The 15,598-nt window shown below is 45.8% G+C and overlaps 1 protein-coding gene across 2 annotated transcripts in view; it reads left to right on the forward strand.

Annotated features, from left to right (window-relative positions):
- The window catches only part of LOC147725896 (uncharacterized), a 187,641-nt gene that overhangs the window by 77,659 nt on the left and 94,384 nt on the right, over nucleotides 1–15,598 (forward strand). The gene's annotated exons all lie outside the window — the stretch shown is intronic.

Raw genomic sequence — 15,598 nt, forward strand, 5'->3', positions numbered from 1 at the left:
CCAGTCGACACCGGTGGTTTTCTTAAGGGTTGTTTATGTGAAGTTGTTCATGAGGAAAACAACGCCAGCCGACACGTGTTTCGTCAACAGGTCGATACCTGTGACTCTTCAGGGCTGGGAACAATGTAATATGAGAAAACACACATTTTTAAAGGCAACTAGTCGTTTGGCACAACTTCAAATCAGGGGTGTGGAATTTATTAAAATATCTACTTGTCCATGGGGCAGGTTGCTTCATAAATCTACTTGTCCTGTAAAAAATCATCTTGTCCCTTTGGTGCCATGTAGTGCTGCCACAAATTAGGGCAGCAATTTCATTATATAGGAGCTCTTATATAGCCTTTCTGATTATGACCGGGCAAATACCATAACAGTGTTTGAATACTAGTAATCATTTTATGTTGCTACGTTTCCTCAGATCTATATACTGGGACTGAAGATGGTGGTAAGCAGTAGTTCCAGGGTTGTAATGCCCTTTTGAGTCTGTGCAAACCTACTAACTTGCATGTTTTAAGTGTTTTCAACAAATCTTTCCAATACTGAGAAATGTTGGAAATTTACTCCTGAGAGTGGCAGACGCAAACCTTCTTTCAGAGTTGGGGAAAAAAGTAGTTGGAGGGAAAATGAACTTTCAAACATCCACGTTTTCACATGAGCAAATCTACACATGCATATTTGCTCATGCTAAGATGCAGTTCAGAAATATTTTGTAGAAGTACAATTTCTTGCCCTACTAATGAAAATTCTTGTGAATTCACGAAAGCCATATATACCAAAGGTGCACTTTTGAGACTTTCTTTAATAATTGGGCCCCTAAATTGGTCTGGCGTTAACCATGACCTTTTGAGTTGATTAAAATTCTCTCTCTCTCTCTGAATTGGCTGGCTTCACTGTGAACGAAAACATTCAGCTCTTTCACAAGGAGCATATCAGTACACAAAATAGTTTTGTTCAGTGCCAGTAACTAATGTGGCATTGTGTGCTTTTTGAGACCAAAAACAATTTTGGCGTTTGCAAATGTTTGTTATAATGGTGAGGGACAGACAGCTCTGACATCAATAAGGTTTTACAAAAGCCATGCCAAAACAAGTCACGTATTGCCAAAACTAAAAATATGACCACCAATGTCAGACCTACTGGCTTTGCCAAGGCTTGTTTATTTTTGTTTCTCATAATCCTATTGAAACTGGTTTCACCAATTTTCCAATATGAATATTTTTGAGAAATACTGGCATTCCTCCCACACATTTTATTAAATGATGCTGCAAAGAAATGGTTCCTGAACTTTTACAGTAGATTAGCAAAATGTTTTTTTCCCTACTTTCTTTTTTTAGGAACATTTTATATTGAAAGCAAAGAAACATTAATCTTGCTTTCAAGGTTCTGCAAATATTTGGATCTAATCGGAGAGCATTCTGTGAGCATCATACATAGCCTCATGTTGCTAAACTTTGAAACCGTGTGTACACATTTTCATACTGGAACGACTGTCAGTAGTGCAATCAGAACATACATTTACTTACAATGCTCACCATTATAATAAAGGCTTTCAATTAATGAACCATAAATACAAATTTGAACAGCATTAACACATGCACGCAAATATTAACTTGACTACAGGCAGTACCCTTCCCTGCTCCTTAATGTGGTACTACAAACTGGCAGCCAAAGGGTTTGTGCTGCAGGGGGTTGGGCCTACGTGTCCTAAGGACAAAATACACATTAAAACTTGTTGCCCTTGACCCCAAAAAATATGTCCTGGGCGTCGGGCTATAGGAATTCCGCATCCTTGTTCAAATGGTAATACATGAAGTGACTTAAGTGGGGTGACTATTGCAGCACCAATCTTAGCGTGGGAACCCTATTAGAGACCAACAAATGAAATAGTGGAGGGAGAAAAAATATATAATGATAAAATCATACAGAAACCAGGCCCAAAGGAACCTGGCCTTCTTAATTGGGAGGGTCAAAAGGAAGGACATAACAGAAAAAGGGGCACAATTCGCTTGGAAAGCATACAAGTGTAGTAGTTCTCAAGGAATATTGTAGTTTTGACAGTTCGACAGAGATCGAAAGCGTGATTCACTTGGAGACTATACATCTGGTAGTGCCTCTCAAGGAATAAGAGGAACCAACGAGTCGAAAATATACATAAAAACAACACACTATGCGGCGAGTGGTCACAAAATGGTCTCAGAAAAGCAAATTATTCCCGTGAATAAGTGTATTTGTGCGAAACAGTGGAAAACTTTTTGGGAAAATGTAAATAAAAAGATGCTAAGGTATTATGCAAAGGTCCGAATCAGCAACTAATAAATTGAATGTTGTTGGCTTGCTGTAAATTGGCTGTCTGTTGTTGCCGAGTATCGTTAACGGGAAATCAACATAATGTGGCATGCATCACCAAAACAGGTAAATATAGAGTGCCACTGATGCTGATATAAATGTCTCCAGTGGTACAGGAATGACTGTAAAAGTGAAGAGAAGAAAGAAAGGTGGCTAGAGAGTAGAGTAAAGTGTGGCTACTAAGTACGGGGTAGCAGACACATGCTTGGGTAATGGTGACAACAGACTGTGTCTACATTAGGGAAGCATTACCTTAAATTGCGTTGAAGCGGTATCTAAGGGTGAAAAAGAAGAGAGAGAGAGAGAAGGAGGGGGTGAGAAAAGAGGGTTCTCGTCTTAAGATAGTGCACATCGTTTAAAAAAACGCAGTAGCACCTGTGGGAACCATTAAGTACCGTATGCGAATGGAAACTCACAGCAGGACCGGTGATAAATCCAACCCGGTGTGCAGGTGTTGAGACAGCCGTGGTGTGGCCGTCAGGTGGTAAATAGGATCAAACGGGCGGGTACGTCTGTAAAAGTGCAGAGCCTGTGGAGTAAAACAGGGATAGGTGTATGGAATCTGTGAAGAACTATGCCAGAATCTATAAAAAAAAAATGGCCTCCGCACCATGTATGTCGTTGATAAACAGTACCTGAACGTGCAGTATCCAGCCGTTGCTCGTCTCGCCGAAGGAGTGAATCGGAGAGCGAGTTGTGGCCAGAAGTGGGTTTAAGACACCAAAGCCGGGCGAAGACTGGACCGCTAACTACCATAAGCGAAGGGTGTGCACCGGAAGTGTAGTAACGAAAGAACAGACGGTTAAACAAGATAAGGTGTGCGATAGGAAAGAAGCAGAAAGAGTGGTTTGCTAGTGTTTCGCAAATCCTGCCATTCAGTTATGAAACAATATATAGGACCAATATTTGAAAGTGGCATCTCTATGCCGTGCAATACACTCGTTGTGCTAAGAAGAGCATGTAGCGTACAGTTAATCTGGGAGAGACAACTTAATGCAAGGACGAACAGTGTTCTTCTTCAACGGCTAATGGTCGCACAATAATTAGGTGGCAGTGATGCATTGCTTAGAACATATTACATTTGATGGAACAAATGGCAAACATGATATGTTTTTACAGAAGCTTTTTTTCCACAATCAAATGATCAAAGTGCATAAAGCTTCAAAATTGGGTGTCAAATAAATACATAATTGTGGTACAGTAATTAATAAAAAATAAAAAAACATCAGAATTTTAGTCAAACAGATGTTATAAAGTGGTAGATGGCGGAAATGCAGATGAGGGCATGGAAAAAGGGACGAGTACATTAGATCAAAAATGGTAAACCAGGAGGGGGACCCATTATGTCAACAATAGTTTGAAAAGGGGATCCCAACGGAATGCACCCAGTGTAGCGCGGATGCTGCGGTGTGTAGAAGAATAGTCTATCTGCCTAGGATGTAATGTAATTCCTGGTCGGTGTTCTGGCCGTGTTCTACGGTGTGGAGGCGCATGATCCATGTTGCTTGCATGTTAGAGCTGGGTTGCTATGTAATAGAGTTCCATGTTGGTAAGCGCCAACCCTCTCTTCCTGTGGCAATTACAGCACCTCTCTTCTTACTTTGTTTCTGCCATCCGCCTACCCCTACTTTATTAGCAAGGAATGAAGCATTTTAAACACTGACCGTGGGAGCGTGTTCAGTGAATGCTGAAGGGCGTAAAGGCAACGGGGAAGAAACACCATTTTGACCACCGCTACCCACCCCATAAGGACAAAGGGAGTGCGTTCCAGAAGGTGACCGACCCGGTCAATACCTTTGTCGATATTGCGTTGCTTCCGTGTCTGAGTGGTGTGCGCGACTGTGATACCCAGGTATCTAAACTGGCATGTTTACCATCGTAGTAGCGCAGCTGGGAAAAATAAAGTATTGTCAACATATAGAGAAATCAGACGCTCTTTTCCCCCCGTTTGTATCCCGTAGCAACTAATTTCCTTCCTAACTCTGATGACCAGCGGTTCCAATGCCAGTGCAAACAGCAGAGGCGACAATGGGCACCCCTGTTTGGTGCCTCTATGCACCCCAAAGGGTGTAGAGATTAATCTACCCAGCCTGATCTTGGCGGAAGGTTCAGTATAAGGTAACTTTACCCATGTCCGAAATTGGGGTCCAAACCCCATTCTTGCCAGAACTGCGTAGAAATAACCCCAATTTATTGTGTCAAATGCCTTAGCTATGTCTATAGATACCAAGGCGAGATATTGATCACTGTCCTCCACTTGATGAATGACATGCATGAGCCTCCTGATGTTCATCGTGATGTTTCTACCAGGTATGAACTCACATTGGTCTGGGTTGACAAGTCCACCCATCTCTGGACCTATCCTTTGAGCCAGCGTCCTGCACAAAATTTTCATGTCTAAGTTTATCATTGTGATTGGGCGGTAGGAGGCCGGATCTGATGGTTCTGCACCTGGCTTTGGAATCATTGCTATAATACCCTCACTAAATGTGGAGGGGTGGGCCTAAACCTCCTGGAGGCAAGATGTCACTACTGCCGAGAATGTATGATAAAATTCCTTACTGAACCCATCGCTACTTGTCGCCTTTCCAGATGGGAGCGAATTAATGGCCATCAGTATTCCCTCCACTAGCAGAGGTTCATCTAGGGTTTGCCTCACCTCTGCCCCCATTTGCGAGATCAAGAGATCTCTGAAATACTAGTCTAGTTGTTCTGGGGTAGGATTTTACGGTGTTGCGTATGCCTGTTCGAGATGACCCCTAAACACTTCCACTATATCCGACTGGGTACATGCTTCACCTTCTCTGGGATTCACAAGATGGAGCACCTCTGAGCACCTCTGTGCTTGGTGTCTCTCGTTTTAGAATCCTGGCTAGTAGCTGTCCCGATTTATCCCCCAGTCGATTTATTAGTTCACAGTGTCCTGTTAGTATGTATTTTTCTAATCTGTCACATGCTTCCGTAACCTGTTTTAGTAATTCGGTTTCAGTTTCCTGTCTCTACTCGTCCCCCGTCCCTCCCAGTTGGGCTGCTAGGTCACGCTTCTTCTCTGAGTGGCTCCTTCAGTATGTGTCGCACTACGCATGCGAGTCTCGCGCAGTGGCCCCTGAGGACAGTTTTAAGCGCTTCCCATTCTGTGCGTGGATTCCTACCGTATTCCAGTTTTATTCAATGTAGTCCCCCAGTGTTTTGGCAAGCTCTTCTTTCCCCACTGGATCCTGCAATATTTCCGAGTGGACCCACCATGAATAGAGGCTTCTATTCCCCCTCCCCGCTTAAAATCGCACTGGTGCATGGTCAGACAAGTATCTTGGCAGGTGTGTAACCCCCTGCACCTTCAGAGCCGTATGGCAAGGTGCCAGGACCCTGTCTAGCCTGCTGTAGGTTCCATGTGTGGATGAGTAGCACATGTTCTCTTGTTTCCTGGAGTGTGCAGCACGCCAGATATCTCTAAGCCCCATTTGTTACATCACTTCTGACAAGCTTGCTATCATTCTTGGCTTAGTGCACTAACGGGCGGCGGCGATCCAGTCTTCCATCACTTACGCAATTAAAGTCCCCCATCCAAAAGGTGTCTATTCCCACTGTAGGGGACACTACGTCTCTCAATGCCATATAAAAATTTGCCTCCTCTATATTTGGGCCATAGGAGTTCAGGATCACTAACTCCCGCCCATAAAGTGTGCCTTGAATAAGTATGTACCTGCCCTCCACGTCGGCTTCCATATATTTCATCTCTAATGGAACCCCCAGGGCCACCCAGATCGACACCCCCCTAGAGAAGGATGAGTAAGCAGCGTGTTATTACATGTCGTCTCCATTTCTTCGCTAGTTTTGCTGTTTAGCATCTGTCAGATGCATTTCATGGAGCAGGCTATACTGGTGTTGTATCTTTTGAGGAATGACAAGACCCTGTATCTCTTTTTGGGTGTGCCTAGTCCAGGTACATTCCAAGTGGTTAGTTTGTATTTGATAGAGACCGCCATTATGTGGTATAGATTGTTGTTTGGTCCTCGCACAATCCCCGGCAGATAGACGGGTATTTCCCTTCAAGAAAAACCCCTCAACCATATAAATATAACCAACTAACTGAGAACTCACTGTTCCTCTCCCTCCCACGGACATCATCAGCGTACGGAAGCACACCCACTGCTCTGCGAAGATTACACCACAACTTCCCTGCTGGTCATACCTGGACCGGCAACAATAAAAATAAAAAATATTCCTCAAACTGTGCTCTCTCTCATCCTCCCGGGTCCCCAGGAGTTCCCACTTGCGTGTTTTTTCCCTTTGCTTGTGAACTTTCGTCAAATCAGGCCGCCTCTCCGTTTGCCCCAGGAGATGCCAATCTAGACAGTTGCATCGTTCTGTCCTCTGCAATATGACTTCTTTCTGGTGTTCCAAGGGATTCGTTCACAGGTCTGGAACTAACAGCTTTTGTCACAGGAGGTCTCCAAGAGTGTCCACCCAACGCTCCACGGCTGGGAAGGCCCCAATTCTGAGTTCTTCCAGGGTGTCTTATCTCGAGCCACTCCCACACCTCATCCGGGTTTTTTTAAAAAAGGAGGCTTTATCCCTATACAGTACCTTTAGTTTAGCAAGGTACAATAGCATGCATCCGAGTCCCAAACCCTGGAGTTTTTGCTTAAAAGCCAGGAAAGACTTGCGGTATTCCTCGGCTAGTTTTGTGTAGTCCAGATAGATGCTGGTCCTGCAGTTCTCGAACCCTGGTGTTTCCTGTTCTCATGCCACTCTCAGGATACAGTCCCTGTCCCTATAGTTAAGGATCTTTATATAAATCGCACTCGGGATGGTGGGGGGTGGTTGTGGCAGGGAGACCAGGGCTCTGTGTGCTCTTTCAATAATAAACATCCCAGAGTCCTCTCAGTTGCAGGGCCTTTCGGATCCAGTCTTCGAGGAACTGTTCGGTGGACCTTCCCTCTAAACTTTCCGGGCAACTCTGATATTGCTGCCTTGAGCATGGCCTTCTGCATCCTCCATCCTCCTGTTAAGCTCCACCATTGTGCTGGACATTGTGACTACCTGTCATTTCAGTGTGATGACCCCTCCGTGAAGTGCCTTGATGTTCGATTCCACAGTCATGACCTTGTCTGAGACTTTACGTAGGTCAGCCCTCAGTAGGTTCACGTCAATAGAGACTTTCTGACGTTCTAGTGCTGAGCGGGACCCATGTATGGCTGCAAGGAGATCCGTACTGGATGGCCCCTCTATTTTCACCCCTTCTATCAGGCCTGTCTGCCTAGTGAGGCTGTGCGAGGTCTGCCTGGAGATCGTGTATTGAGTGATAGTGTTGGCCACCTGGGACGAGCTGCTCTGTCCTTGCCCATTATGGGACCACTGCAAGTGTGCAGGGAGACCTCCAGCTATTGCAAGCCTAGGTGCTGCCTCTTTTTGGTGTTACCACAATGTAATCAGCTCGGCTTTTTTTGTTGCCCCTTTTCAGGCGTATTTCTCTAGTGCACATAAGTGTTTGCGGGTTATAACCTGCTGCAGTACTTACTGCGTTCCCTGATCCGTCTACTGTGTGCTTTGGTCCGTCTTGCCGTGGTTCACTGCCAGGGATCTGTGCTCCGACTTCTTTCTGTTCTTTTTTTTTTTTTTTCCCCTTTGTTATTTTATGTCTCCCTCTGGGTGTCCTCCAGTCCTTTGTTTATTGCCTTAAGTGTGGGGGGTTCTTCTTTTTTTTGCTTTGTTTTATTCTCAGTTTCCTCCTAATTTTTTGCTTCCCTGCTTGGGGTGGGGGCAGTTGTCTTCCAATGTTCCCAGCCTCGTCCTCCCTGCTGCCTAAGGAAGCACCTCTGATGAGCTTTGATGGTTTGAGAAAGCAGGGAACTCCTCTTATTTCCCTGACTATATCAACCCTGCTTGCACGGAAGGCACTCACCTGGCCGCACTCGATACGCTGCTCCTCTGTGGTCCTGGGTTGGTTGGCTTGTCTCGCAGGAGACCGTGGGATGGCTGCCCCTCCTCACCGGCTCCTGCTGGCTGCAACCGCCTCTCCCCTGCCCGCCGACCAGACCGCCGTTGATCACACTCGGGGGTAGAGAGCTCCCAGGTTATCCTCTTCCCTGCCTGCTTGGGATCATGGTCGGGCCCTGACTCCGTCTCCGGCCTCTATGCATTGGTTCCCTGCCACCGACCCGCCCTGCCTTAGACGAGTTGATTCCCTACACTGCTCTCTGGGATCGAATTAGTGGCAGGTGCTCCACGCTGCATCTCTTCCGCGCACCTCAGTCAGGTGAGTTCCTGGGTGACTGCTCACGCGGCGGCCGTTGGTGTACGAGAGCCTTTGGGGTCACAGGCTGCTAGTCCTGTGTCGCTTCCAGAGCAAGCTGCAGGCCTAATTTCATTTACGGTCCCACAGTTTTACACGCCGAAGTAGTCTGGGTCCCTATTTTTGCTGTTGGGCTGTCCTTGTGTTATGTCACTCGGATTACTGTTTTTTTGGCAGGATTAGTCAGGATTGTGGGAGCTTGGGAGCTCACGTCTTCACAGCCATGTTGCCAGACCCGCCCTCACTCTCCATGTGTTAGTACAAAGTAACTAAGGGCATCAATGTGATGCCGGGTTGTCGGACCGCCGCCCGCTATTGCAGCATTCAGGGGACCATCAACAAGCACGCGGGCGTCTGACTGCCGTATTGGGATGTGATCCTGGACTTGCATTGGAAACACGGCAGGGGCATGCTGCACCCTGGGAAAGAACTGCAGCACATGCCGATGCCGTGCATGCACCTCTTTCACATCCATGCACCGTATGCCGTGCACCATGCCATGCATGGAGGTGAGTGGGGGCACTACATGTGCCGCCAGGGCCACTTTTCGGTGGCTGACGACAGATGGGCCCTGATTGGGGCCCAATATCCCTTTCTGACAACCTTTTCTTAGCTGTTTCCGCCATGAAAAACCGTTCTGAAAAGGATATTGTAATTTCGACGGCGGTGCCTGCCTGTTCACTGCCGTCATTGTCGGATGCAACTCTGACCCCGCTCCCTCGGGATCTCAGATCCTAGCGGGGACCTTTCCTCTGACCGCTTTGGGTCCAATCACCAGCATCGTAATGAGGTGGCTAGACTGAAGGGATGTCAGTGGTCAGACTGCCCCAGATCGTCATTGGGGCCCTAAGTGTGAATACACCTGGGCCTTTCAGAATTGTTATTGTTATTGTTATGGTTAGTGTCAGTTTATATAGCGCCAAATCACCGGCAGGTCTCAGGGCGCTTTTGACCGCAAAACACAACAACCTAGTCAGCAACAGGAGAACGAGTAGAAACTATACTGGGCTCAACGCTGCTCTGAATAAGATGGTCTTTAGGGCTTTCCTAAAGCGAAGCAGGTTTCCGTCTTTGCGAAGAGCCTCAGGCAATTCATTCCAGATCTTAGGCAGCAAGACTGAGAAAGATCTCTCTCCTTTTGTAGCTAATCTGAACCGGGGGCACACGATCAGTTGAGGCTCGGAGGACCTTAGGCTTCTTTCAGGCCGATAGATCTCCAACCTTTCTTTAATATAGGCAGGGGCTTGCCCATAGATGGACTTATGGGCTATGTAGAGACTTTTAAAAACAGACCTTTGCGTCACTGGCAAACAGTGAAGGCTCTGCAGCAGCGGGGAGGCATGTGATCTTCTTGGGAGTTTGAAGATGAGTCTTGCCTCGTCGTTCAAGCCAACCTGTAGTCTGTTGATTAAGACTTTTGGTAAGCCCAGGTAGAGCGCATTTCCGTAGTCCAGCCTCGACAGTATGGTGGCAGAAACTACAGTGCGAAGCATGGACTGGGAAAGGAGCGGAACTAATTTGCGCAGTTGTCTTATGAGATCATTACAGGTTCCCACTACCGTAGAGATCTGGCTGACCATTGAGAGGGTACTATCCATCTTAATGCCGAGACTTTTGACCGAGTCGGCTGGCTTAGGAGTGGGACCTAATTCCTGGGGCCAATACAGGTCTCTCCAGGGGGAACAGGTGGATGAGACTATTAACACCTCGGTTTTTTCGGGGTTAATCTTCAGGAGGTTCCTGGACATCCAGTTGACTGTGTATCTGAGTACCTCCTGTGCCTGTGACTGGGCCCGTGCAGTGTCATCTATGCTCAACAACAGCTGAGTGTCGTCAGCATAGTTGAACACGCGGCAACCCATTTCAACCAGGACACTTATTAGTGGTTGTAAATATTAGAAAATTGCTTCTTTAGAAGTGGGATGGGGTGAATAGGAGGGCGCTTTTCAGTGGTAGCTCTTAGTGTGGGAGAGGACTTGATGCACTGGCTGGAGCTTGCTGCATTGTTCAGATATCGGTCTTTGGTTAGTAACAGAATTGGTCAGTATAAGATAGCAGGATATTATCTATGGGCGGGAGTCTTTTTTTCTGAACAGATTAAGGCACTTTTCACTATACCACCAGACCAGTTAACTATACCACCGTAACAGTTATTCCATATTCCTGTATGCCAGTATAATAGAAGTGACTAAAGAAAGGTAGCTAGGTTTACCCTCTGAGCTGCTACACTGTGGAGAGGTGAGGAATAAGTGTACTAAAATAAGCTATATGTAAACGCAACATGAACAGTAGTCACAGCGTCGGCTCCTCCACTAAAGCGGAGGAGCATCATCCCACTGCTCATGGAGCAGTATAAACGAAAAAATAAAATGATAATAAATGAAGTTATTGTTTTTCTTTCGTATTGTCAGGCTAGGACGGGGAGTCGCTTGGCTCCCCTGACGTCAGGAAGTAGAAGTGGTTGTGTACTCTGTAAAGTGTGCATGAATGAGCAGCCCTCTTGGGCTGGCCAAACAGTCATTCTCACTTTGCATGTTCTCCATGCAGGCTGCATTACAGCCTGCATGCAGAACATGCCCAAGTTCCTATTCCCTGGTTGAGCGCTGAACCAATGCGCTCAGACCAATCACAACGCTGCATGCACTGTTGTGATTAGTTCAGGTAAGCGTGGGTGCATAACAATGCTTTGTGATTGGCTGTGGGGAGCCGTTAGAGACTCAATCAACATGGGAGTTACGTTTCAGTCTCCAAATTAGAATAGGCCAAGATGTTACTTTGTGATGGAATGTTTCTTTTTATGGCAGTGAGATGCTACGCATAGTTGCCGAAAGCTTGAGAACGTGTTCCCTAACAAAATGCAGACTTGTTTACAATGGTTCTCTTATGAATAAAATCTTGAAAACAACTGTGCATTTTTAACATTCTCAATTAAGTTCTCATTGTACTATAATATATTTCATACCTTATTCACTATAATCATTGCATGTTCAGTAAAGGATAAAAACCTTTGTGATGACGTGAGGTTTTTTTTTGGGATTGAGAGCCATATCAATATTCCCTTTTCTCTTTCAGTTTCTGACTATCCATTTTTAGGGCTCGCCTAGCGAGCCTTAGTGTCGTCCTGTTGCCTCCCCAAGTGATAGACTGGTGCTCGAGCAGACTCCGGTCTATGAACGAGCGAGAAGCAGGAAACGCCAACGTGCACGCTCACGGCGTCACGCTCCTGCCCTCCCGCGTCTCTTCCAGGGCGTGCTCCAGGCCGACTTGTTTTAAGCAGTCATTCTGGCTCAGTATGGTAATGCAAGCTGACATTTCAGTGGGTGGAGAGGGAATACAGGATTTTGCTGATTTTCAAGTTGCCATAATAGGTGTTGACAAACATGACTGGCCAGGTGACAACCCTAAAAAAAAGTGAACAGATAACTGCTATGTATTACTTTGAAAAATGCGTGCAACCCTAAGTTGGAGTAGTTTGCATAGACGCTACATGACATGACCTTTACACAGAGCACTTCATAAAAAGAATATTGCAGCATTTTCTAGTTCGCATTGCTCACTGTTAGATACGTCGTCCTGTGGATTGTTTCGCCGTCTCTGGGGACCCCTGTGGATAGTTCACCAGCGCTGCCGCCTTTGCCCAGAAGCTTCCAGAAGGAAGGCATCGACATGCTGCGAGACGCCCGCCCACCCAGCCCTGATGGCTAATGCGAGCTACAGCTGTGGAAGCTGTTACACTTTAATAAATAGTTTCGCTGACTATAGAAATGTTTTAACTTCGCGCAGATCGCTGCGGGTGGTTCGGCGTCAAGTGAACGCCAGCCGAGCACAGCGTAAAAATAATCGGGACCCGACAGGAGCCGGGCGGGTTCACGAGAGCGCCTCAAGGCGGCTTTCACAGAGCTGTGAAAAGTATTGTTTTAATAGAGCGGCAACAGATGGCACAAGGGGTACATCGGGGGGAAGATACACTGAGAAGCAAACCGTTTGCAGGATAAGCACAGTGAAGTGAGGTAGGGAATTCAGGGAAAGCTTCAGTGGTGTCCTCTCTGTGTCACGTGCAGGCCCCATTTTGACTTGCGGTTGCGTTGATGCTTTGCTCTATTTCCTGGGGTTTTGACATTGTTGTGCCCAATATGTAACGTTGAAGTACAGCAATTTGTCTCATAAATTGAACGCGCAATCAAATTTGACAAGTGATGCATTCAGCCTCTCGTTTTGGACGAAGTGATACCGCCAAACTGGCCTTATCGATTTTTAACGTTCCAGTCAACAGGAAACTGAAAATGACATTCTGTTTGCACTATCTATGACCACCGTCAGGAAATTTCATCTTACCTTCAGGAATAGGCAAGTAGTCGGCAGTGTGATTTATTCTCCACGCTAACTGTGCAAACTGTTCTTCCAGATAAGAGTTTGATCATATCTTTATTATTCGGTCTCGCCAGCGAGACTTATTGTCAGGTGCTGCCTCCCAAGGGAGACAGACCGGGGCACGCGCAGATTCTAGTCTGTGAACGCGCTTCCCATGAACAGCTTGTGCGCGTTAATTAGATTTGAGTGCTCCTCTCCGGAAGACGTGCTGCGCGTGAATTACATTAAGTGGTCCTCTCCGGGAGACTTCCTATCATTTAGCGGCATGGGGCGCCTGTCGGCATGCTTGTTTAAAAAGTCCCCCAGTCCCTACACCCATGGACCCACTTATGCACCATGCTCCCCACACCCTGACCTGGCCAACCAGACACACGGGAGCGTGCTATTACAGCCGGGAATAGGAGCAAAACCTTCCAGCCAGGCACACGGGGGCCATGTCCCTCACTCTCCATTTGCATAGACATCGTGCCCCTCACCATGATCGCTGCTCCTCTGCTTTCAGCGGTGCACGAACCAAGCAGCAAACCGTTTCTCACAGCGTGAGGCACTTAAGACAACCTTGTGTCCACAGAGCCCCCCCCGGGCAGGCAAGGACAAATCACAGACAGGGCGCGCAATCCCAAGTGTGTGTGGGCGGAGCGCCGCGAGCCTTGTGGAAGCCAGGTGCCAGGAGCTAACCAGAAATAGAAAATAAGGTCGGACTACACTTTTTTGCAGTTTTATATAGCGTGTACTTGACTCAAAGGTATCAAAGCGCTTTACGGGAGCACCAGTTGCATTACAAACAGACATTCATTTTTAGGAACAGGGAAATTGAGTGATTTTCTCAGAATCACAGAATGTTTGAGCCTCCCGCCAGACTCGATCTTTGCAGAGAAGGCTCGGCGTTTTTGGCAGTTCAGGACGGGCGTGGTGGGCAGAGAAGGAGACAAGGGCAGTGTCCACTTCTGCTCTGCTGCTGGCAGCTGCCCCTCTCTCATTCTTCCGCGTATTCCCTCTCTTTATGACAAGCTCTTCCTCACTGAATAGTTCTCGCCCTCTCTTTCCCCCTTTCCTTTATTTTTTGTTCCCCTGTGAAATTGATCCAAAATTTACAAACATTTGCAACTCAATAGGTGTCCCATTTACACAAGTTTGAGCTATTGGTATTATAAATGACAATGCCTTTTATGTATGTGTTAAAAAACGAAAACAAAAAAAAGGTATTTTCATTTACAATGTCAATATCTCAAACTAGCGTAAATGCGAGACCTATTGCATTGCAAATGCTTGTAATACAAAGAACCTCTCCAACACACTTGAGTAAAAATAACCAACCTCAATTAACAGATAAGTATTAATCATTTTATAGCTAAGTTAAAAAAGGGAATTAAATATACATTTATTTATTTTTTCAATACCCGAAAACAGACCAGGGATTGAAATTTGGATTTCTCATTTAATTTATTTGCATTGGATTTATAAATTGAGACAGTACCTTTTGAAAAGGACGCAAATTATGAGAAACATTAGTAACGAAGCACAGAGTGTTCTGTTGGGTGCATTACAGTCACATTATTTACCATGTTTTGTATATTTTATATACCTGAGTGGGTAGCAGAATTTAGACGGGTGCAATAGCCATTCTATTATCACATAGTATTGTGGATAAGAATTGAAAATGTCCTTCTGTCCGCTCAGATCTGAGTTTGTCTCAGAGATGCACTGTTGGAGAGAATGATTATGCCTTCGTTCCAGCAGCAGTTGATACTCCATTGCCAGGTTTTCAGAGCTCCTGAGAAGAGTCGCTAATCACCAAGCCTGCTGGACGATGGCATCACTAATTTCACTGCCATGTCCTTTCATGGTGTTGGGTGTAAAAAAAGATTGTGTTTTAAACTAGCCTAATAGGGCAATTAGTGTTTCAGTCAAGAGTGTTTCCTTTCGTCCTCGTTCGGGGCCTCGGAGGACCATTTACCGCTACAATGCCATTAGATTTGTTGACACACTCAATAGAAGCAACCAGTGCTTAGTTTGTTAATGAACGAGTGCCAGGCCCAGAGTTTTGTTCAGAAACCCATCGCCCTCCCTATTGAATGTTGTGGGTGCTGAGTACCAAGACAGTGTTGTCCAGATTTCAACTCCTAGCTCTTTTATTCTCCGCTCCACCAGATAGTCCCTGCCTCCTTTTCCAACTCTTTCAGATTCTTTTGCATCTCTGCTGTTTGTCTGACCTTTGAGACAGGTTTAGCTTTTTGCCAGACTATTGTTTTAAAAAAAATAATAATAATAAAATGCATACAGATGGACTTTTAGTCAGTGCTTCATCTATTGGTCTGTTTAATTGTCATTCACATTTTGCTTCCACACATCGTTCACATCCACCTAAAAATAGTTGCTTTCTTTTGAGTGACAGAGCTGGTTCTAAATGTGGATTTTATTTTATTTGTATCATCTTTAAACATTGACTATATAAGTTGCTGCCCTTATGGTAAAGTTGGTGTTTTAAGTGACATTTTGACCTAGTAACTGCCTGCGATTTGAGAGCTTGGTTAGGTGGTGATTTATTCTCGTCTCGTACATAAATAAGATGTAAGTCACAACTGA

The sequence above is a fragment of the Lissotriton vulgaris genome, chromosome 3_1 (assembly GCF_964263255.1).
Source record: "Lissotriton vulgaris chromosome 3_1, aLisVul1.2, whole genome shotgun sequence".
Classification (NCBI taxonomy): Eukaryota; Metazoa; Chordata; class Amphibia; order Caudata; family Salamandridae; genus Lissotriton; species Lissotriton vulgaris.